The sequence below is a fragment of the Buceros rhinoceros genome, unplaced genomic scaffold (genome assembly GCF_000710305.1).
Source record: "Buceros rhinoceros silvestris isolate BGI_N320 unplaced genomic scaffold, ASM71030v1 scaffold35570, whole genome shotgun sequence".
Classification (NCBI taxonomy): domain Eukaryota; kingdom Metazoa; phylum Chordata; class Aves; order Bucerotiformes; family Bucerotidae; genus Buceros; species Buceros rhinoceros.
The window spans coordinates 1109-1505 of NW_010390751.1; the positions used below are offsets into that span (position 1 = coordinate 1109).

General features: G+C 62.7%; 1 protein-coding gene across 1 annotated transcript in view; it reads left to right on the plus strand.

Moving 5' to 3' along the window:
* Nucleotides 1–397, plus strand: part of LOC104495966 (acyl-CoA dehydrogenase family member 10-like) — a 14131-nt gene that overhangs the window by 491 nt on the left and 13243 nt on the right. The gene's annotated exons all lie outside the window — the stretch shown is intronic.

A 397-nucleotide genomic window follows, 5' to 3' on the forward strand; every position in this document is an offset into this window, starting at 1 on the left:
GAGGTGCTGGAGAACAGCGGTGGTGGCAGCGGCACCGCACTGTGCCCTCAGGAGTACAGGAACTGACAGCAGCCGGCAGGTGCTGTGACAGCTCCAGGTCAGGGCCCGAACCCGCCTCGTAATGGAACTGTAGAGTCACAGAACCACTGGGGCTGGAAAAGCCCTTCGATCACCCCAAGTCCCCCGTTCCCCAGCACCGCCAGGTCCCCACTGACCCCTGTCCCTCAGCAGCACCTCCACACAGCTGGGAAACCCCTCCAGGGATGGGGACTCCACCACTGCCCTGGGCAGCCGGAAACAGGCTGGGACAACCCCAATGGGACAGAAATGGCTCCTCAGGGACAGCCTCAGCCTCCCCTGGAACAACTGGAGGCTGGTTCCTCTAATCTTGTCGCTT